The following is a 20,992-nucleotide window of genomic DNA, read 5'->3' as shown; positions in this document are numbered from 1 at the left end:
TGTTCCATCTAGTCCACTTTTAGCTAGTTTGTTAATCAGAATGTCATGTGGTACTTTGTCAAAAGCTTTGCTGAAGTCAAGATATATGACGTCCACAGCATTCCCACAGTCCACAAGGGAGGTTATCCTATCAAAAAATGAGATCAAATTAGTCTGACAGGATTTGTTCCTGACAAATCCATGTTGGCTTCTAGTAATCACTGCATTGATTTCAAGGTGTTTACAGATTGACTTCTTTATAATCTGCTCCAGAATTTTCCCAGGGATGGATGTCAGACTGACTGGTCTGTAGTTCCCAGGTTCCTCCTTTTTGCCCTTTTTGAAGATAGGGACAACGTTAGCCCTCCTCCAGTCGTCCGGCACCTCACCCGTCTTCCATGATTTTGCAAAGATAATAGACAAAGGTTCTGAGAGTTCTTCCGCTAGCTCCTTCATTACTCTAGGATGCAGTTCATCGGGCCCTGGAGATTTAAACTCATTCAAGGAAATTAGGTGTTCTTTGACCATTTGTTTATCAATCTCAAACTGCAATCCTGCCCACCTTTGGAGGTGGGCACTTTGGAGCTCGCTGTTAATTATTATTTGCGTTTCCGCCCGGCCTTCTTCCAAGTGCGAAGATGGTTTTCCATTTAGGCCAGGACTTTGCATCATCTCAAAGCTGAGAAAATAACACTTTTGGCCTTTTTGAGCAATTGTTTACTCTAATATGCAAATTACAGATTGAATTGCTCAATTGATCAATTAATCTATTATTATTATTATTATTATTATTATTATTATTATTATTAGACTTATTATCTACCTTTTCTCACAAGGTAGCTTCCAGATAGTTGCCATAAAACAATAAAATAAAATACAAGAGCAAAGCAGTAAAAACCACGCTAAATCAATAGAGCCATCTTAGCTTACCTTGTGGGAAAAGAATGAAAACCAAATCCATTGTCCTGCTGTTCCTTATTTGGCAAGCAGGTGGGCGGGCAATTTGCCCTGTTCCCTTCCCAGTGACTACAATGGGCATTAAAGGGAATTAACTAATTGAGTCCAAGATCTGGCAAAGAGTCACACCAGTTCCTGTGACATGTCAGGAAAATGAAAGGCCCAACTGCAGCACTGTTTAACCCTCAAACAACCCCTGTCACCTGGGTTCAGACACGCGACAAACCATGGCGACCTCCCGCCAGGGGTTGAACATTCATAATGGCCGCCAGCCTGCTCCACAACGCCACCTTGGCTTAACTAAGCCCAGATGAGCCGCAGTGATCTTGCAAAGCTGGTCATGATGTGTCCACAAAGGAGAGGGCCTTCTTTGTGGTGGTGCCAAATCTCTCAGGTGTTCTTCCAAAGGAGATACCATTGGCAACGACTTTCTTTCCTTTTCGGCAAGAAGTTAAAACGTTTTTCTTGGCCCAGGCATTTCATCATTTGTATTTTTAGAAGAATCTTTTTAAAATTGAATTAATTGCTGTTTGGCTTGCTGGTTGAAAAGGCTGTTGTTCAGTTTGCTTTTTAGCGTTTAATTGTTCCTTTCGTTTTGTTCTTAGACTTGTTGCTTGTTGATGTTGTGAATGCTGGCCCAGGATCCTACGGATGAAGGGCAGTTCATACCTTTTAAAAATAAAGTAACAAAACGGCACCAGTGGCTTTGAAAGGCAGCCCCACTTGACACAAGCTGGCCCATCATGTAACACCTAATTTCCTGTGGGTGCTTTTATTCTGATAGACTTTTATTCCCCAGGGAAGCTTCCTAAGCACCTTGCCTGGGTTGGTATCGGCTTCTGATTTATTGCCCTGTAACGAGTTATCATCTTTCACTTCTTAATGTGTGCATTACGTGTCTGATGCTCTGTAGCTGGGACACTGAGCCTTGCCCCTAATCTTTGGGAATTTTTCCTTAATCTGCTGCTGTCGGGTTGTACAGAGGCCGTGGCGAGCGATTAAAAGCAGACCTGGAGGTTTGATGGGTCACCAAGATTGCTGGAACTCTGTTTGAGTTGGATCATCATGGAAAGGGGATTATATGTTTCCCAGGAATCCTGCGCTGGCACGAAATGCACTCAGTTTTCCGGTCTGTCACACTGGTTTGCTTGAGGCAGAGGGTGACAGGGGAAGAGTGTAGAAGCCCACCCACCCCCGTGCCAAAAGTCAGGCAGAACTTCAACAGGTGTGCCATCTGTCTAAGCCTCACAGGGACAGGAGAAGCCAAACCTGTCGCAGCTTCTAAGCCATCACGAATTGCCCTTTGGGGAATCAGGATTCGGTACCACTTCATATGTGTTATCTTGGGACAAGAAGAATTCATGATTGCTGATCATTGCTGCTTGTGTTCCCCAACAATTGGTATTGTGACGCGTGCTGATATTGGAGGGTTTAATATATAGATTTTGATTATTTATTTATTTTAAATATGTACACTAGCCAACTGGCAAGTGCCTTCGGGGAGGTTTACAATCATAAAACCAAACAACAACAAAATAAACAAGAATTAATAATAATAATAATAATAATAATAATAATAATAATAATATAGCAATACACATGCCAAAATAATACAATAATAAACGTTTCAAATATTGAAAACACTGAGGAGCCATCAACAGGCACCAACGACCCTCCCCCGGGAGCCCCCCCCGCCGGATCGCCCCTCCTCGACTGAGAAAGGCTCCTGTTCTTGCTTTCCTTGAGAAGGGGCACTCTGCACATGCTCCGGGGACTTTCCCTCTTCGTCACGAAGGGCTTCCTCCCCGAAAGGGGAGCGGTTCCTGAGCGACCGTGCATGTGCAGAGCGCCTGGCCCAGAGGGCGGGCCGGCCTTTGCTGCCGGCTCAGCCGGGTCCCGCCTCGGCTCCTCCTCCGGCGGCCTGGCGGGGGCGGGCAGTGCGGGGCGGCCGCGCTCGCCGCTGCCTGCCTCTCAGGACGTCGCCGCTGCCGCTGCCGCCGCTGCCTACTCGGACCCGGCGCAGGACGGAGCCGCACGAGGACTGCAGGTGCGGCGCTCTGCACATGCTCCAGGGCACGGTGCGGCGGGGTGGGGAGTCAGGGCATTTTCGCTGCCTGCCGGGGCGGGACTGGGTGGCTTGGGCTGGGGGAGCGGCTTGAACAGGCTGCCCTGGCGGAGGGGCCCCATCTAGCAAGGGGTCGGGAGGGGGGCAGGCAGCGGGCCGTGGGGCCCGATCCACCGTCAAGGGGGCTGGCCGCGCTGGAAGATCCGTCCCCCCCCGCGGACTCGTGCCCCTCCTAAGTAGGGGCACGGCTGGAAATGGGGGGGGGGACCCCGCCTGGATTCTCTACTAGGGCGCCCCCCAGAGCCTGCCCGCCTCTCTGCTCTGCCGCACCCCCTCTTTAAACCTCCCCCACAGAACTTTGCCCCCTTCCTCCACGGATCTTTCACAACTCCCCCTCCCCTTACTTGTGAGCAAATGCCAAGTCCTGTTTGGCATTCCTTTGTCCCCCTCCCTCTGGCCGGGGAGGGGGCAGGAAGAGTGCAGAAGCGAGACCTAATGGGCGGAGGGCTGAGCGAGCGGCGGTGGAGTTTGGGGCAAGACCCTAAAGACACCCCCCACCCCCGAGGCTTCTGCGTGCCTCCGATGAATGGAGGCTGTGCACACGTGCCTAGGAAGCCAAGCGTGTTCCAGTGCTCCGGTTCCACTCTGCGCCCTGCTCCATCTCCCTGGGTGCAAGGGCCATTTCTCTGGGAGCAGGATTCGCACCCAGGTCTCGCAAGCCTGGGCCCTGTGCGCTGCCCTCCTCATTCTCTGAACTTAGCCAGCTCCGGCCCGTGGGCTTCTGTAACTTGAGGCAGGCGGGAGGGGCGGTGGTGCTGGTGCTGGAGAGATGCTTAGGGATGGTCCGGATCCGGCACTGATCCAGTGGGGGCATTTGCTCTTGGCAAATTCCTTGGATTCCTAGGCGTTGAGTGGCTTTAACTTCTCCGCCTTCCTTTTATTCGCTCAGTTAGCCTATTCTCGACAGAAAGGGATGCATCTCTTTCCTACCTGCCTGGCAGGCTCTGATATCTGGTTTAGTTCTATTTCTGGCTTTCTAACAGGTAATCACAGCTTTCCAATTAAACTTGTGCGTAACGTGACATAGGTATGTACTTCTCTTTGGAGGCAGCTGTGGGCACGTATGGACCAGTGTTAAAACTCACCCCAAGATCAGGTCGTCCGAAGTGCTGTCACTTCCCCTATTATAACTCCTCAATTAGTTGTAATTTTGAAAAGCTTTTAGGAATCCCCCCCTTCAAAATATCGTTGAAAGGTCTTTTCTCTATAAATGGGTGCAAATGCCATGACGGTGTGTGACTGGCACTCAGTAGGGTCAATGAAACCTTTAGGGCCGGTACGAAGCCGGATCATAGCAGAGTTAAGCCTTTACCCAGTTAGTCTGCTGCTGTCATCCAGGATAAGTGGATTGACAAGGAGGCTGTTTAATGATGGACCACACACACGCTTGCAGGCGGCCGGGAAGGGGAAATGGGTTTCTTAAGCAACTTTGTGTACATGAAGTAGCAACCACGGTCCTTTGTTGGTCGACAGTGGAGCAAGAAGGGTGCACGAAGCGTGCAGAGTAGTTCAGGTCAGCAAGAATGTTAGCGTCAACGCTGCCGGAGCGTCAGCGTTCTGGGCTTTTTGTTTCCGACTCCTCACGTACCGGAGGTATCTGTTTCCATCTTCCCTTGCTAATGGCTCAGTCTAGAGCGGACTTCCCAAAACTTTCAGGGACACCTTTTCCTGGTCTGCCGGAACTGTAGTATGTTGAGGAGGGCCCTGGGATGCCTTTGCTCAGTCTATGCAGAACCTCCAGTATCAGAGCCAGTAAGCCTATGTACACCAGTTGCTGGGGAACATGGGTGAGAGGGTGCTGTTGCACTCAAGTTCTGCTTGTGGGTTCCTGGTCAACATCTGGTTGGCTGCTGTGTGAACAGAATGCTGGACTAGATGGACCCTCGGTCTGATCCAGCATCAGGGCTCTTCTTATGTTCTTAACCCACCAAATGCATCTCTTGTGCTACATCGCCTGTTTGTGCACTTTGGGCATAGATTCTAGCAAGCTCCTCAACGGCTGTGCATTGCAAGGGACAGCAGGCAGTTGTATGCATGGTGAGCAAAGTTCTAGGGAGGCGTCTCAGCCATTATTTATTTCCTCATGCAGAGCCCCTAATAATGGGGCTCTGCATGATTATTATTCCTCTGCAATAATTATTCCTCTGCAATAATTTTGAGGAAATAAATAATGGCTGAGACGCCTCCCTAGAACTTTGCTCACCATGCATACATACCACCACTCTTAGTGTGGTGTTTGGTGTAGCCTTTGGAACTCCCTGCCCCATGAAACCTGCCTGGCCTTCCTCCTTGCTGGTGTTCAGTTCCAGTTAAACACTTTTTGTGTGTTTGTTTGAGTTTATTATGCCCGGCTCTTGTTTTATGGTTGATTTTAATTGCTTCTGCTCTTTGTGTGTTTCTAATTTTGTTTGTTGTTTGGCACCTTGGGGCATTTCTCAAGAAATGGAAAGGTGTGTTACCTTAAGATTAAAACAAAAATAGATAAATAAACCTCTGAGAAATGCCTCCTGTCTATGGCTTCCCTGGGATACAGTGTTCAAACTCCAGAACTAGAGGAATCTGCTGAAATGTTTTTCTTGAATTGATGATCAGGGACTGGATGGCAGTTTGTTTTTTTAAAAATAAAATAAAATGAAGCGATCTTTTGTTAAGCACCTTTGTTTTAGGAAGGCTGTAGCTGAGAAGCAGTTTTCTTTTTAATCAACACTGCTTTTTGCGGTGGGCTGTGTCTGTTTTGAAGGATGTCATGATGTCTACCGCTAATGCATGCCTTGGAAGAGTCCTCCAGGAAGGGTAGAATTACAGCTTTCAATTGCCGGTGGAGTTCCCAGGGGGAAGAGGCCCTCCTGCCAGCCTGGGTTTTTTTACCCTTTACTTTGCAAAGCCAGCAACAGCCGGCCTCCGGCACTTGATTTGGGGTGTCATGAAAGGGCTGTATATTATTATTATTATTATTATTATTATTATTATTATTATTATTATTATTATTATATTTTAACTCCTCAGGTGCCAAAATAACTTGGCTGTCCTTGGGTACTACAGACCTTAACAGAGGAGGCACCATTTGCTGATTCGCCTCTCTCTGCTGGAACACAGCCTGTAGGTCTTAGGGCCCAGAATCAGATCCTGTGGAGAGCACCCTTTCCCCCACCCTGGGAGGAGCAAAGTTGGCTGGGACCTTGCTCCAAATATTCTTCTCATCAGAGGCTAGCTTGGCGTCTGGCAGGATAAGCAGATCTCATGCTGCATCCGTGTTGGTGCCTCTCCACGGAACACCCAACTGGTGCTCTCTTTGTGGCTGTGATTGTGCAAGCCCACGCTAGTCTACTCAGAAGCCAGTCCCATTGAGTTCCGCCGGACAGCAAATGGGTCTACGATTTCAGGCAGTAAAACATCCTTTCTTCTCAGCATTTGTGGGACGACTGAAAAAGTTGCTGATTTTTAGACTCTGGCTGCTGGTTTTAAGATTAAGGACAGAAAAAGACCCTGAAGCTGGATCAGCCCAAAGACCTCTTTATTTTATTTATTTATTTATTTATTTATTTATTCATTCATTACACTTATATACCGCCCCCATAGCCAGGGATCTCTGGGCGGTTCACAGAAATTCTAAAATTAAGATAAAAACGAGTTGAGTCCACCATCCCCCCTCCCACTACTCCAGTTTTTATTGCTGCTTTTTATTGTTGTGTCTGTTGGAGTTTAGTTTCATTGTATTGCATTGCACGGTTTAAATAATTGGTTGTTTATATTCTACAGTGCCCAGGAATCTCTTGCAGTGAAGGGCAGTATAGAAATGTTTTAAATAAACTAAACTAAACGTTGCCAACCAGATGCCTTTGGGAAGCCCCAAAGAAAAGAGGAGAAAAGGGCAGCTAAAGTGATCAAGGGGCTGGGGCATCTCCCCTCTGAGGGAAGCTAATAACGGCTGGGATTGTTTAGCTTGGGAAAAAAGAGGCTAAGGAGAGACGTGAAAGAGGTGTACAAAATTATGCTTGTTTGGAGAATGTGGAGAGGGGGACATTTTTCTCCCTCTCCTATAATACTAGAACCCAATGGGCTCATCCCATAAAGCTGATTGGTGGGAGATTCAGCGCAGATAAAAGGAAATACTTCTTTACACAGTGCAGAGTTAAACTATGGAACTCACTGCCACCAGACGTAGTGATGGCCACCAATGTGGATGGCTTTTAAAGGGGGTGGGTGGACCAATTCTTGGAGGGGAAGGCTACCCATGGCTACTATCAATAACTCTTCTTATGTTCTTATGTAAGCCCACCTCATTCAACGCCCTAAACGGTTTGGGGCCAGGTTATTTGAAGGAACGCCTCCTCCCATATGTACCTGCCCAGACCTTAAGATCATCTACAGGGGCCCTTCTCCGTGAGCCCCTGCCAAAGGAAGTGAGGCAGGTGGCTACTAGGAGGAGGGCCTTCTCTGTTGTGGCACCCCGGCTGTGGAATGAGCGCCCCAGAGAGGTTCGCCTGGCGCCTACACTGTACTGCTTTCATCGCCAGCTGAAGACCTTTTTATTCACTCAGTATTTTAACACTTAATTTTAACTTAAATTTAAATTTTACTGTTCTAACTCTGTATTTTAATCTTATATCAATTTTTGCTGCGTGGTTTTATCCTGGTTGTGCTTTTTATACTGTATTTTGTATTTATTTATTTATTTATTTATTTATTACATTTCTATACCGCCCAATAGCCGGAGCTCTCTGGGTGGTTCACAAAAATTAAAACCATTCAAAGTATAAAACAACAATATAAAACCATAATATAAAATACAATATAAAAGCTCAACCAAATAAAAACAGCAGCAATGCAAAATTACAAATATAAAACATCAAGTTAAAATTTATTTATAGACTGTTAAAATGCTGGGAGAATAAAAAGGTCTTCACCTGGCGTCTAAAAGCATATAATGTAGGTGCCAAGCGAACCTCCTTAGGGAGCTCATTCCACAGCCGGGGTGCGACAGCAGAGAAGGCCCTCCTCCTGGTAGCCACCTGCCTCACTTCCTTTGGCAGGGGCTCGCAGAGAAGGACCCCTAAGGATGACCTTAGGGTCTGGGCAGGTACATAAGGGAGGAGGCGTTCCTTCAGATAGCCTGGCCCCAAGCCGTTTAGGGCTTTAAATGTTAATACCAGCACTTTGAATCTGGCCCAGACCTGGACTGGCAGCCAATGAAGCTGGAAAAGGACTGGCGTGATGTGGTCTCGTCGGCCGGTCCCTCTTGTATTTGTGTTTTTAACCTGTTGGTTGTTTTATTATGGTTTTAATTTTTGTGAACCGCCCAGAGAGCTTCGGCTATTGGGTGGTATAAAAATGTAATAAATAAATAAATAAATAAATAAATAAATAAATAAATAAAATAAGCTAGACATGGAGGCAAGAGGTCTCTTCCCCAGGGACTGTTATTCTGAGACTGCCTCTGATGTAGTATACAGATTATATTTTTATCATTGGTTTGTTGAGATTGTAACGGCTCGTTCTTTTTATGGTAATAATCAGTCATAATTTTACTGTGTGGCATCTCTTCTACCAAATGGAAGGATATCAACTGGGCAAATTAATAACATGCCCAGAGTGCCGGTTTTTTTCTTGGGCATTTGTGAGTTTGGTGTTTTTTGTGTGTGTGTCTTTCTTCCTTTTAAAGTTGCCTGCATTTGAGGTCTTTCTTCACTATTTTTAATTGAAAGAATGCTGTTGTTTTAAAACAGATCCTACTCCCATAATGATCTTCAGTTTTAGCAACTTGTGCCACAAGACAATCTCTTAAATAAGGATGTTGGGAGCATTGTATGACGTCTGCACTTGGGGTCTGCACCCTGAGAGGTGCGCCTTTCCCCCATTTTGTCTTGCAAACCAACATTGGCTTTGCTTGACCGACAGAAATCCCATCGCTCTTTGGAGAATCAGGCCTGTTTTGCTTTTGGCTGTGGCCGTGGGACTGTTTGGGGATTTGCTCTTTAAAGAGCACAATTGGAAAGAAGAAAGCGTCATTGTCCTGACAAAGATTTTGACAGCGTCGTTAATGTCTCTCCAGTCTGAAGATCACATACCGGGTAATGGAGATGAAATGCATTTTATACAGAAAAATAATGCCTGAGTTTTGGCCGTGGTCATGTTTTCTTTACCTGTGTGTGTCTTCTTCATTAGGTTGATACCTTTGAGACGTTCAGCACAGTGACGGCTGAGGCCCACTGGTTGTTTTTGGAATCCCTGGGTTGCCTGGAGGTTATAGGGCAGTCTTTCCCAACCTGGTGCGTTGAATACAACTCCCTTCAACTGTAGCTAACATGGGAGTTATAGTCCAGCACATCTGGACTACACCGGTTTGGGATAGGCTGCTGCACAGAGGTAGAATCTGGTCTGATCTGTGCTGTATGTGCTTTATCTCTCCCCCGCCCCGCCCATAGAACAACCTGAGTTGGAAAGTTTTTATCTAGAGTCGCTCGTGGAAAGGCAGAGATTAAGCAACTCGGTTTCTTTCTTCTGTAATTTTAAACAAATATACTCCAGATATTCCTGTTAGGTAAACAACATTTAAAGAAACCTCATGCAATGAGAGAGAGAGAGAGAGAGAGAGAGAGAGAGAGAGAGAGAGAGAGGGAGCTGCAGTTAAACAACCTGATGTTTGCAAAGGCCTGTTGTTTTCAGCAAAGCTCTCTCTCTCTGTGTGTGTGTGTGTGTGTGTGTGTGTGTGTGTGTGTGTGTGTTGCAAAGGGAATGCTGGAAGGATTTGAACTGACCTGTCATTATTGCAGTGTTGCGGGAACAGATGAAAGGGGAACAGAGGCCTAAGCGCCCAGTGTTAAAGGACTGGCACCAGCTTTGGGAAGCAGTGCCATCCCCCTTTCGTCTGAGGTTGTTTTGTTACGGGCAAACGTCTCCCTGGCATTTTTCTTGTGATTTTGAGCAGCCCAGATTCAGGGCTCAAGAAGAACTCGGCTGTGGTGAGTCAGGCTGCCTGCTGCTGCTCGGGCCCCTTGGCATGCCTGCTGTGCTCCTCACCGGAGGATTTGGAGGGAGCCCCCCCCCCCCCCGCGGCTTTCTCTCCAAGTCTAGCATCTGTTCTGCAACCTACTTTTGGAGACTGGTCTAAAAGGCCGTGCAAAGAGACGTTGCCAGTGCTGCTCACTTGGGCTTTTCAAAATCGGTGGCAGAAAGTTTCCCACCTAATGGCATCTCTTCTAAAGATTGGCCGTTCCAGATGGCAGAAACGTTTCGCTTGTTGCTGTTCTCTGGTGTGTTTCTGTCTTGCTGCTTCTGGGCATGGTTGGAAACAGCCCGGCTTTGCCCAAGCTCAAAAAGGCATGCCTCTGGTGAGACTTGGGTTCAAACCTTGCTCAGGTTCGAAGCTTGCTGGGCAAGTTTGGGCCCCTAATCTACCTGTTGTGAGGATAAAATAGTGGAGGGAGGTGAGGATGGGCAGAGAACTTGATACACCATCTTGAGTTCCTTGGAGGAAAGGCGGGATTTAAAATTAATAAATAAATATGAAAGGCCCAGTTCAAATGTCACCTCTTCCACGCAGTCACAAAATAGCCATCAGCATCTGCCTGTATTATCTCTTCTCCCACTCCATGGGACTAATTGTGTGTGGGGAAAGGGTCAAACACAATGAAATGGACAACTCCCTAGGGCTGCTTTGAAGTATAATTTAAAACAACTTGGGATATGTACGCATTATCTACAGACTAACCTGAATATTGCCCTACCTTAAAAGGCTGTTGTCAGGATCTCTGCCATCGTTTATGTGAAGTGCTTTGAACACTCAAGTGCAAACTTGCAAATGCACAACGTTCTTGTTATGTTGCCCAGGAAGCTCAGATACCGCCGTCGGACCACAGCCTCATTACAGCAAGGACTGATCCTGGCTGTGACGAAAATGGACTGCTGAATGGTGGCTTGAGAAATCATGTCAACTGATGTTCATTTAAGTCTCAATTACCTTGTGGCTCAGGGCGTGCGCCCTTCGCCGCCGTAGGCAGCCTTTGCCTCTGAGCTTGTGTGTGTGTTTGTCTTGATACGGTTTGCAAACCCAACTTAGCTAAACATGAACATTAAACTTTGAGAAAGAGGTGAGGAGGCACTACAAAATGGAGCGTTCCTGCATTCTTTCAAGCCCTGATGTTGGTTGAAAAAGTAGAAGCCGCCCTGACTTGGTGCTGTCGCTCTGGCCTGTCCTCTCTCTGGGTTCTAAATTCCCTTTTCTTGTATGAATGAAAAGGCTGCAGTCTTGGGGCTTTGCGAGTTACTGGCGGCCTGCTCCCTCCTTCCCTCCTTGAAGAGATCCCTCAAGAACTGCAAACCCAAGATCCGGCAAAGCCTCTTGGATCTCTGGCGGAATGGAAGCCCTCACCCCCGGCCCCACAACCCCCCCATGGTGTGAAAAGTGACGGGTGCAAGTTTGTTTTTAATTAACGGCGTCCCCTGTCCAGTGCCGTCCTGGGAAGATGTTGCTCATAGGGGAAAGGAGAGGAAACTTTGGTTCACCCCGCGAAATAAATAAATAAAACCTGGTGGTTGTGTAGGGGGGGGGACTCCTCCTTCCCCCCATTGTTCTGTCCTTGTGACTTTTGGCCCCGCTGAGGGCGATCTTTCGCCGAGTGCTGCTCTTGGCCGTGTCCCCACTTGCTCTCCTTTGTGGCGGTGATGTCATTGCACAGATGTTTCCATCTCTAGGTTTTTCTCCAGGTAGCTAGCAATGCGTTGCGCTCCTCCTCTGTTGACTTTGGGACCAATGCTCAGTTTCCCAGCTGGGCCACCCTGCCTGCTGAGCCACCGAGGAGACGGGAGTCTTGCAGGGTCCAGGAGCAACACCAGATTCAGCACCAGGTCTAGGGCAGAATGGAAGTCCTGGAAGGTCTCCAGGGGTGTCATTTTTCTTCCACCAGAGCAACACTCCTAAGAAGAATATCACTGATGCCAAAGGAGCGTTCCTCTGCTCGAGCCAATAGCAGATTTGGGGGAAAGGGGGCAATTTTTGGCAGGAGCGCAGGACGCTGGGAAAGTGGTCAAGCCTCCTCCCTGCACCCCACGGCCCCATCTTGCTCAGGGAACTTCTTTGGTTGCTGGGGATTAGGAAGGAAAAGAACAGACACACATTTATCATCATTTGTGAACTGCCCAGAGAGCTTCGGCTGTAGGGTGGTATATAAATGTAATAAATATATAAATAAATGTGTAGAGTTTGGCATGGCACGGAGCACATGGAAGATGCCATAGGTATGCCTCCTGCCCCCTCCTATTTCCAAGTCTTTGGATGGGATCTGAACTATGCCAGCCTTCCCATCATCCCCATCCCCTGGGAATGATGGGACTTGTAGTTCTACATTCCTCGCACGTGCCAGGGTGGTGAAGGCCAGTCTGCCTATGGAAACTTTGGCCAGTGTAGACTCAGACTTTGAGAAAATGCCTCTCTTCCCTGTCATCTTTGTCCTTGCCTCAGTTTCCTCCTTGTTGTTGCCTGCAAAAGTTATCAGCCACTTGGGCAAGTGACTGTCTGTCATCCTGACCTACCTCAGAGGGTTGTTGTAAGGTTCAGATACTGCTCTGAGCAGGGGGCTGGCAGGGCACATATCCATTTTGATTAGTTAATATTGCTGTCTCTTCAGAAAGCCTTCTAGGTTCATAAATAAGCATTTGTAGAGGCTCCTGCCCAGTGGAAGAAGAAGAGGTGGAGGAATTTCAGTTACCTCAGTTTCTTTGTGCATGTGACACAGGGGGTCTTGTTTACCTGCTGCAGTGGTAGGACAAGGCCTCCCCTCCACATGCCATTCTCCATCACCTGTTTAATTCTGATACTTACAGACTTTCAGTAGAACAACCCTGCCCACCCCACACACACCCCAACCATAGTTTGCTCAGCCTGTGTGTCGCCAACCGTGAAGGTGAATTGTTTGCCGAGCTGTTCCAGTGGGACGAAGTGACACGCTTGCTCTGAACAATCTCCCATGCGTCCTTCCTTCCTTCCTTCCCTATTCTGGCCCATTTGCTGAACTGCTGCAGAAGCTGTTTGCTGTGAGGGAGTAGGGCCGGCCCTACTCTGAGGCAGAGCGAAGTGGTGGCTTCAGACGGCTGATTTTGAGTGGCGTAAAAGGAGAGAAAATCTTTATGGATTTAGTTTGTTACTACTGTGTTTTGACTGCCGGGAAGGGTGTGGGTGAGGTGCTTGTGGGTTTTATTCCCACAGGTGCCAAAAAAGCTTTGGCAGGCCTTGGAATACGGTCCCTCTTAACTGGGCTGTATGGGTGCCCTCTGCTGCTTCACCTCAGGCAGCAAAACACCCAGGGACGGACCTGTGGAAATGTATCCTTAGTCTAACTGAAATGTGGCCTGCTCCTGGTTCCAGGGCACCTCCCTCGCCCCCTTCCTTCATCGCTGTTGTGAAACGATTGCATACGCACGCACACCAGGCCGGAAGCACCTCCAGAGAGTTCCCAGCTCATTCTGGACTGGCCAGTGAGTTGGGCTCACACAGCAACCTTCGCACGATGATGTTTGTGTGGGCTGAAACACACAGGGGTGTGTAAAACAACCCCCAAGTGACCCCCAGGTGATAATGAGATAAATGTCCACCTTTTCAGGATGAGGTGTGTTGAAAGTTTTGAGCACTCAGTCTGAGGGATATTTGGTTCATGGAGAATTATTCAGATTTTCAGTCTGTGAGGCAACTTCATGTGGGTTAGTTGGAAGAGTGCCTGCTTTACATGCAGAAGGCTCTAGATTTGATCCCCAGGAGCATTTTCAGGTAGGACTGAAAAAACTCCGGCCTGAACCCCCAGTCAGTCTTGACAACGCTGGGCTCAATGGACGGAGGCGTGTCTGACTCAGTATAAGAGGCAGTGTGGTGTAGTGGTTAGAGTAGGTTAGACCGAGAGTCGGGAGATCGAGGTTCTAGTCCTCACTCAGCTGTGGAAGCTCACTGGGTGACTTTGGGCCAGTCATAGATTCTCAGCCCAACCTACCTCACAGGGTTGTTGTTGTGAGGATAAAACAGAGAGGAGGAGGAGGGTTATGTACACTGCCTTGTGTTCCTTGGAGGAAAAAAGGTGGGATTTAAATACAATAAATAAATTAAATTAAATTAAATTAAATTAAATAATAGCAGCTTTGTGGATGGGCGGGTACAAGTCAGGAAAAAGGCAAGGACACTCCCCCCCCCCTCACCAGTGCTGCTGATACATGATGGGGGTGGGGATGGATAGGTCTTCTGACCGCCAGTCACTGACCGGTGGTGTGGAGGAAAGTGGACTGTGGACCTGCCATGTTAGACCAAGGGGAAGCCTTTGTCTTTGGTGGGCAGGCTCCCATTGCAGGTCCAAAGTCTCTTCTAGCAAATATATGAGAGAGGCATAATTGCGTGTTTGTGTGAAGGTGGAAGCTGACTTCATTCAAAGGCATGTTTGTTTGCAGAATTTCCCAGGTGTGTGTCCGTCTCTCTTTGTTTTTTAAACCCATGGTATGTCAGGTGCTTACCAGCACTTTGGAACTGTTTCCTAAATATCCTGGTGGCCTTGTGAGCCCAAGAGGTTGTTAGTTCAGCCACTTTTCAAAGAGCAGCCGGTGGAATTCCCGAGAAAAGGGTTGTGTGGACTTCCTTAAAGGCAAGTTTTGATTTAATTGGCGCTTTCCCCACCTTCATAAAGTGGGAGGGGGGGGGAAATCAACGTACCTTGGTTAAAATTTGGTTTACAAGTTAGTGTTGTAAAAATTGGAGCCAATATGTGAATCCTTACAAGCTGCCTACATAAGTTAGCAGGATCCATCCAGTTGTACGCTGAAGTAGCTAAGAGACCTTGAGCTATGAATGGGAGGCACCCGGTTTGAATGCCGCCACTTCCATAACCTCACTAGGTGGCCTGAGGCAAGCTGTTTTCACTTAGCCTGAGTCCCATCTGCAATATGGCATTAACCTATCTTACATGGCTGTTGTAAGGCTCACACCAGAATAACGCAAATGAAATGCTTTGAATGCTTAAAAGCCGATGATGATGATGATGATGGCTGATTGGTTGGCTACAGCAAAAGCTCACAAGTGGCCCATTTGCCCTTGACAAAATAGATCAGAACATAGAGGAATAAAAGAAGGATCTTAAAAATGATTTTGGATGAACATGGCAATAAATGTTGATTAGGATGTTTTTAGGATGTTTTAACAATGTATATTATGTTTTAATTCATTTTTATGTATTTTATATTTACTGGGAATGATGGGAGTTGTATATTTACTGGGAATGATGGCACATGCCAGGGTGGAGAAGGCCAGTCTCTGCCCGTGGAAACTGTGGCCACAGGCAGAGACTTTGAGAAAATGCCTCTCTTCTCTGCCATCTTTGCCCTTGCCTCAGTTTCCTCCTTGTTGTTGCCTGCAAAAGTTATCAGCCACTTGGGCAAGTGACTATCTGTCATCCTGACCTATCTCAGAGGGTTGTTGTAAGGTTCAGATACTGCTCTGAGCAGGAGACAGGCAGGGCACACATCCATTTTGATTAGTTAATATTCAGAAAGCCTTCTAGGTTCATAAATAAGTTGCAGAGGAAAGAAGTGATGGTACGGGGCAGGCAGGCGAGACCTGTCACGAGAACAAGTCAAGAAGTACAAAGAAGAGGTGCGAACAAGGAACTGGGTTGGCGGACGTTCAAAAGGATGTAGCAAGGTGTTTGGAAAAAATACTAGGAGCTTTACTCAGGAAAAGAGCTTCAGGTGATGGGAGGAAAAGAGAAGCAAGCAAAGGTTGCTGGAAGAGAACAGTGTGTTCTAAGACTGGTCAGACAGTTGTAGAAGAAAACACACTGGCAAGAATATTAGAGTATCCTAAACTTCTGAAACAAGCAGGTGATGACTTTATATCGCATCTATGTGAATGGATCCACTGGATAAGTGTGGCCGCTTTCCACCTAATTTTAGCTACAGTTCCTCTGCTCCCAAAGATAAATACAGACAAAGGCTATAAATGGATTAAGCTGTGCTTCAAACAAACTAAAAACAGTAATTAAAAGAAGGACTTCAATAAAGCTGAATGAGCAATTATGTGAAGATCTGTTTGGTTTAAGGAAAGAGAGAGAGAGAAAATCCTAGTTGCAATCTTTAAGTATGGGAAGAAGGCTAGAAATTGGGAAATGCTAAATTACAGAGAGTTTATTGAGCTAGAAAAAGCCTTTGGAGTAAAATGTTCATTATGTTGCAGAAAACAGGAAGAGATTATGAATAATAATAAAACTCAGGAAGCTACAGATAGAGTAAATTATACTGAGTCAAAATTAGTAAAGGTTTTGTTGAGTGGATGTTGGCTTCAGTGCTTAGCATATTTACAGAGGATGCAATTCATAAAATGAAGCAAGTTCAGGGATGTAAAATAAATAAAGGGTATAAATTGGCTGTATTTTGTTGATGATATAGCAATAATTGCAGATATGGAAGTGAAGTTACAGAATACGTTAAAGACAGTGAATCTGGTTTTTCAGAGCCTAAAACTAACCAGTTGAGAAAGAGCAAGAAATAAATGGATCAGAAGCAATATAGCACAGGATGGAAGAGCTGGAGCAGAAATTGAAAGCAGAATAAACCTGGTGGAATAGATGTTTTATCAAAACCAACACCTGTTGACAGGAAGAATAAATTTATCTTTGCAAAAGAAATGTGTAAAATCACACGACATCGATCTTTGTATAGACTCAAACTGCCGACCATGGGCAAAATGGAAGAAAGGAAACCAGAGGGCTTTAGAAAGTGGTACCAGAGAAGAATGCGTAAAGTGAGTTGGATAGAAAAGAAAATGGATGAAAGAAATGTTAGATGAGATTGGAGTGGGACAAAAGACTGAGGAGACCACTAGAAATGCACGGATCACATGCAGGATCAAGTGTACGAAAATAATGTGGTATAGTGGTTAGTGTGTTGGACTGGGAGTTGAGAGATCTGGGTTCTAATCCTCACTCAGCCATGGAAGCTCCCTGGGTGACTTCGGGCCAGTTACAGACTCTCAGCCCAACCTCTCTCACAGGGTTGTTGTTGTGAGGATAAAATTGGAGAGGAGGACCACCTTGGATTCCTTAAGGAGGAAAACAGGCAGGATGGAAATTCAATCAATCAATCAATCAATGAAAGGAAATTGGAAGGAAGAAGATGACTTGGAGGTTTTAATTTCCGCAAAACAATCCATTAAGGAGCCAAAGACAGCAACGATATGTGAGCAGCCCTTTGGTTGGAAGCACCCTTGGGGACAATTGCATAAATAAAGCAAATAAAAGGGGGGGTTAAGGGGGAGCCGTGGAATGCAGACAGCCCTGGAAAGGACTTGCAGGAGGTGGAAAAGACCAATCTGAATTAAAACGCACAGGAGAAGACCCAACTCCTCCCTCCTTGTTTTTCAGTAACGTAGTCGTGGCAAGTTTTGAAGCGCAGGCGCTCAGCATGGCCGTCTCCACAGCCACGCCCTCAAGGGGAGTCCCAAAATGCAGGTAGCTGCGTTGATCCATATCAACAAACCAGTTCTAGCAGTTTGCAAAGCTAATGGCTCTTCAGTGCGCATTCTAGACCGAGTATGTTGCATTGCAACAGGGATAGCTCACAACGATATATATTTTGTTGCTGGGAAAATCCATTCCCTAACCGCACCACCCGACTATTATGAGGATTTCAGCTTAGCTCAGAGGGAAGTAGTGTTCTTATAGCCTCACCACCACCATGAGTTTGGGCTTTCATTGTGAAAGACCCCTTGGGGTGTTGTCCTTGTCCAGGGCTGAATGTTTAAACACTGCACATGGGGACTTGAGAAACATCACAACGCCACCTAAATAAACCCTTGCATGTTTGGGGGTCCCAAGCATACAGTCCCTAGTGAAGGCGCAGGTGTGATTTTTCCTCTGGGGAACTGCATACTCCTTTTTCCAATTTATCGGCCAACAAATTGGCAGCATTTGTGGGGGAGATCATGTCATATAACATACTGAGCTCAGGCTGCACGGTTTTATATCCTCACCCCACCCCGAGTGTATATAAATCTGCCAGTTTGAGGTCAACACCATATGCATCTGATGAAGTGGTCAGGGTCGACAACAGCATCTGCTGGAATAAATTGGCTTTTTATTTATTTACAGTATTTTTATCCCGTACCTCAGCTGAAAAGGTTCCCAGAGTGGCTTACAATAAATCAGTAAAGAAGACCGTCCCTGCCCTCAGGCTAAAAAAAAAAGGTCATGACACATGAGGAAAAAGGGATGGGGAGGGAAGAGGAGAAAAAGAAATAAAGGAGCCTGTTTAGCAGGACTGATAGGAGGCCCTGCTCCCCCCTCTCATCTCTCAATGGAGGGCAGACCAGCAGCAACTTCTTCTTCCCCACAGGCTCAAGATGACTGTTAGCCCTGTGGTGTGTGTGTGTCCAACTGAAGCAGGCCCTGATGTTCTCTGCCTGCTAGTCTTTTAAAGTGCCATAAGTCTCTTTGTTGTTTTTGCCGCAGCAGCAGTCTTAACTTGGCTCCGCTCTGGAAATCCTTGCTAGGGTCTGATGCCAAAAGCTGCTTTTCCCTTCAAGATGTAAGGTGGAAGGGATGGGCGTGTTGCCAGAGTTATTTTGACGGCACACCCATGATACGTGGAATAAGGTGTGGAAATGGTGGTAAGCACAGGCTAGAAGCAGTCCCTCTGCATCTGGAAAAACTCCTTCCTGAAACCCTGGAGAGCCACTGCCAGTCAGAGTTGATAGTACTGGGCTAGATGGACTCTGTATCTGGCAGCTTTCTATGTTCCTACGATACATTGGAAGTTGCCTTTATACATCTTTGTTCCATCTGGCCCAGTATTGTCAACACTGACTGTCAGCATGGGCTGTCCAGGGTTTCAAGGACAGAATCCCCGGCTCTTACACAGACATGCTGGGGATTGGACCAAGGAGATTTTGCTTGCAAAACTGGGGCGCTTCCTTTGAGCCATGTCTTCTCCACGAAGGGGAGAGGATGCCAGACAAATGCAGGGATTGTGTAGCAAATGTGAGCTGCAGGGCGGCCTATTCAGAATGGTACAGAGTTATCTCTCCCTGTCAGGGTTCTTCCATGTCCTGGAACCCTTTAAGGCTCTCTGCCTCCTTAAGAGTCTCACCTTCTTTCTTTTTTATTATCTTCCCCTTCCCAGTAACATGAAGTTTAGCCTGTAGACATAGGGTGATTGGCACTCCAGACAGTTATGGCTTAACACAACAGTTTACTAGTGAATTAGAACAAGAAAATTACAATTAAAGGTATTAGTCGATAGAGCTGAGTGATACAACAGGCATTAAAATAAAAGTTGCAAAAATGCAAGTTCTTTTACCCTAAGCTGCACCGAAACTTCTTCAGTCTGCTTCTTTCTGCTCCTCCCTTATGGTCTGGTCTTTCGTTTGCGCTGGTCCTTTTATCCCCTCTTCCCCCAAAACTGAAACTACTGTTTCTGTCTTGAAGAAATGAATCTTAACCAGGGAATGAATCTTAACTGCAGAAATTAAACTATTTTTTCTCAGGGCTACCTCCTTCCAACAGAAAAACTCCAGGTCTCTAAACCCGAGTGTATCATCTGTAGGCCTCAAACCTTCACACACACTCTTCAGTGGCTTTCCATTCGGAACAGTAAACTCTTTGGCAGTGAATCATCACCCACTGGGAGATGAAACAACGGAAGTAAGACTGCTGTTTGCATTGCAGCTGCAATGAATATGGATCCGGTGGGGTGGGGTACAGGACAAGTAATTGTCTCTCCCTCTAGGTCTGTGCCTGGAATGTAGGATTCATGCTCCTTCTGGATTGTCAGTGGACTCCCCCAATCTACTCAATGCTGCCTCTTTGCATCCTCCATGGACACCCTGTGCTCCGCTGGTGGGAGGAGAATATCTGAGGCAGACATGAGGCACCCTTGTAAATGGAGGCCCTCCTGGAGTGGAGAGATGTGCTTTGGATTGCCCGGATGGAAAAGCCATGTCCGGGGGTGGGGTGGAGGATGTCTGTCTTGTAAATTCCCTGTCTTGTGATCCAATCCATAGGCTTTAGGAGCTGCCTTTTGCTCACCATTTGGCATGACAGCTGAAGGGTCTTCCTGTCCAGGATTTCTTTGGGGCTGGCCCCAAAGAAGACTGTGGGAATCCTGGCTGGGGAGACCCACTCCTGCGAGTGGAATGCAGCCAAGGGGAGAGGGGGGAGAGCAGGTTCTCCCATCCGACGACGCAGCATCTGCTGCTCTGAGCCCCCATGGGTGAAGTCATTCTTGCCCAGGGCTCTTTGTGCTGAATTCAGCCCTGGCTGCATATTTAAATCTCCCAACTGGATAGTGGAAGGAGTTAAAAGGGAGCCTTTGGTAGGAGGCCAGTTTCCCAGAGAATGGAATGATAATTAAGGAAGCCAGGACCTTAATAACGCTGGGAGCTGGGCGAAAAGCAGCAGAGGCGGAAGGCAAAAATGACCCAGAAAAAGAATTAACTGCTTATAATTGGGTTCGATTGGGATATGAGCGAGAGCGTGGGTGAATTGTGCAAAGGAGGCCATGGCATAAACAGGCCTCCATGTGGGGGCACCTTTCTTGCATGAGATGTCTGTTTGCGCTGCTCATCCACCATGTAAACAGAATTCCAGGCCCCGTGTGGAGTGTTTGAATGGGGGGGTGGCGGCGGCAGCTAGGGCCCATTTGTACAGAACCACCGCAGTGTGGGAGCTGCTTCCAAGCGGCTTCTTCCCACACAGCTCCAGTAAAGGGATGCAGGTTCACATCTGGGATGAAGCTGGTGGGATGCTGCAGCTACTTCTCCCGTTCAAACACGGAGGATGACCTGCAAGTGGGTGAGCGTGCTAACGTCTTTCTGAGGGGGTAACTGCATTTAAAAGCATCCCTTTGAAGTCCTGTTGCTTGCAAATGCCAAACATCAGAAATCTATTTGGGGCTGGAGGGGGTGGGGGT

General features: G+C 47.0%; 1 protein-coding gene across 4 annotated transcripts in view; it reads left to right on the top strand.

The window, feature by feature from the left end:
- The first annotated feature begins 2,926 nt into the window (after positions 1 to 2,926).
- The window catches only part of CGNL1 (cingulin like 1), an 80,401-nt gene continuing 62,335 nt past the window's right edge, over positions 2,927 to 20,992 (top strand). For 2 of the 4 annotated variants that reach the window (XM_063142844.1, XM_063142841.1), the window contains exon 1: positions 2,963 to 3,014. The gene's annotated coding sequence lies outside the window, so the exon portion shown is untranslated. Of the gene's footprint in view, positions 3,015 to 14,409; positions 14,499 to 20,992 lie in introns of those variants that run through there. The other 2 variants (XM_063142842.1, XM_063142843.1) reach the window with 2 other exon arrangements.

The sequence above is a fragment of the Elgaria multicarinata genome, chromosome 16, assembly GCF_023053635.1.
Source record: "Elgaria multicarinata webbii isolate HBS135686 ecotype San Diego chromosome 16, rElgMul1.1.pri, whole genome shotgun sequence".
NCBI classification, from domain to species: domain Eukaryota; kingdom Metazoa; phylum Chordata; class Lepidosauria; order Squamata; family Anguidae; genus Elgaria; species Elgaria multicarinata.
This window is presented reverse-complemented; position numbering and strand designations above follow the sequence as displayed.